The sequence below is a fragment of the Curcuma longa genome, chromosome 8 (assembly GCF_044706935.1).
Source record: "Curcuma longa cultivar G26 ecotype Majalengka, Jawa Barat chromosome 8, ITB_CL_G26_1.1, whole genome shotgun sequence".
Lineage (NCBI taxonomy): Eukaryota > Viridiplantae > Streptophyta > Magnoliopsida > Zingiberales > Zingiberaceae > Curcuma > Curcuma longa.
The window spans coordinates 222401-225147 of record NC_133868.1 but is presented as its reverse complement, the minus strand read 5'-3'; positions in this window follow the sequence as shown (position 1 = coordinate 225147).

The window sequence follows — 2747 nt, the reverse complement described above, 5'->3', positions numbered from 1 at the left end:
TTACTAGCGAGAAAACTCGTCAAATATGCAAAAATTCAGAATCATAGGAGCGGAAACATAAATCCAATAAAGTCCAATACAATGGATACAAGTCCAAGAAATACTACATGTGAAAACCATCATAATCATCAAGACAAAGTCGGAAATCCGAAACTATGAAATCGATAAACAACAACATCAAGCATCCAAACATACCATACATCACACACATAAAATCCCGTCGTCATGAGATGGCATCGGTGGCAGATCTTGGTATCTCTGTAAGCTCCTACCTGATATCTGGGAAAGACAAAAAAATCTAGAGTCCAAAGATGTGAGTACAAATACCTAGTGGGTAATATAGAAAGATAGTGCATGAATAAAAGAAATAGCAAAATGATAGATACATACCAAAGGTCAACAAAGTATCAACCATATTTTACAGATAAATAGCAATTAACATGGATCTCATGTAATGCACCATATGAATGACATGTCAAACATAGTGCAACAGTCAAAAATCAAACAAGTAGATAATCAAAATGCAATATCAGTGCGGTCCAATACATATTATAACGACTCGGCCCGTCCGCCCATGGAACTCGACTCATCCCGACCTCTATTTTCTGTGGGTCATGGGCCGTCGACCATCGACCGTGCTATTACCTTTCTAGGACTTTCCACCCCTGCCCAGTGGATTTTTGCCTTCCCCAGATTTAAACTTTAGACCTGTAGGCTAAAGTACTAAAGTTCCTTGAATTTGGTAACCAAGTGAGCAGCTTCTCACTTGGTTACCAGATTCAAGGAACTTTAGTACTTTAGCCTGCAGGTCTAGAGTTCGAATCTAGGGAAGGTAAAAAATCCACTGGGCAGGGGTGGAAAGTCCTAATAGGTAACGGCATGGTCGATGGTCGACGGCCCATGACCCATAGAAAAATAGGAGTCAGGATAAGTAGAGTTCCCACGGGCAGACGGGCCGGGTTGTTACACTTCTTTCGATCCTTGATCAAGAAACCCCCAACCGGCTATCAAAGGCTATTGGAGCGAGCCACCAAATACATTCACTTGGAGGAGATGCAGCTCACCCAACGTAATGATTCAGGAGCCGCCCCGATTACGGATAGGAAATCAGTTCCACCATCGCCCTAAGAGAAGCTCTACCCCAACTAACCCATCATGCCCCGATCCTTGATGCCCCTGCCCGTTGAGATGAGCGAGCAACACAGGTTGTGGACGTGATCCCTCTCCCCGCTCAAAGACCCAACTTGGATCTGACTGGGCAGCCGACCTGTTTCTGCGCATATCACCAGTCAACTGCCCACAACACGCAGGATTGCCGACAATTAGCCCAAGAAATCAACTGTGTCATCTGGGATCACCAGCAGGGAGGGAGAAACTTACCTCCCGTGGGTCAGCGCATGGTGGAAAGCTACGGTTGTAATCTCCTAAAAATTTTAGGATTAGAATTAATCAACCGAAAAAAATAGCTAAGTCATTTAGGTTAATGAGCTCGGAGCTAGAATTATGTTAAACCCATTAGGTTTAGTGGGTCAGTTTTGAACCCAATGGAACCAACTTGGGTTGGTTCGTGATGGACGAAGTCTTTACAAAATGGATGCCAAGAAAAGATTCGTCTTGCGAAGACGAATCGAACAAAACTGGTTTGGATTAAATCGGAGTTCGTTTGATTAAGTGAACCAAACGAACCAATATTAAATCTGAGCTGTTACAGTAAACCCTAGGTTTCAAGCCGTTTTAGCCCCGTTACTGTGACTCCTCTTTAAAACTAAAACTCGTGACTTTTTTTGTATTCCCTCCGCGCGGCGCCCTCCTCTCCTCTGCCCGACGCTGCGCCTTCCCTCGCTTCTCCTCTTCCCCCTTGCTGACGTCGCCGCGCCCTTGGCCGCCCGGAGAAGATGTCGCCGCCGTCGAGGCCTCCACGGTAGCCAAGAAGCTCCTCCTCAGCATTGGAAAGGCCTTCCTCATATCAAGATCAGTGTCGCGATCTGCAAGCGTCGCACGAGGTAGGGCTAGGGCCGCTACCGCCGTCGCGCCTGCCCCGCCGCCTTCCTTCGCCGGAGAGGAAGGAAACCCGAAGTCGTCCGCCGAGTGGAGAAGACGCCGATGCCGCTGATGCCATCGGTCCAGATCGTGAGCCGTGCAAACACCTCCCCTACTATGCCACCAACCGACCTCAGGCCGCCTCTGTATCTAGGGTTTGTAAAGGAGAAGCAATCCCTAGCCACCTTCGCGTGGCTTCTTCTTCCCCATTTCACGGTCTCCCCTGTTCTTCTCCATCCATGAGAAGGTAGGAACCCTAGTTGTCTGACGCGCAAATTATTCTGAGGAGTTGGCTTTGTGGTTATGCTTGTGAACTGTGGATTTGTTGATGAGTAGAGGAGAGCTGTGGCAATGAGGAACCAAAATTTCTAGGGCAGAACACTCTGATTTGAGGACATTAAACCGGATTTCTGGATGGAGGTTTTCTTTGTCGATAGGGACTACCTTCGGAAGGCGGGTATCTCGACTTATCTATTTAGATATGTCGTTTGATGTGTATAGTTTTGCTATGACTAGTAGTAGTAATTTATTATGCTTTATATCTGCCATGTTATGTCACTAATTAGTATATGTTGTTCTCATCTTTATCTGCTATTGGTTTAGGTTTATATACCTTCTTGATACTTATCGTATGATAGATAGGTAGTAATTGCTTTGTTTTTTGAGATACTGTTCTTTACTGGCATAGTTTGATTGTTTTACACGTA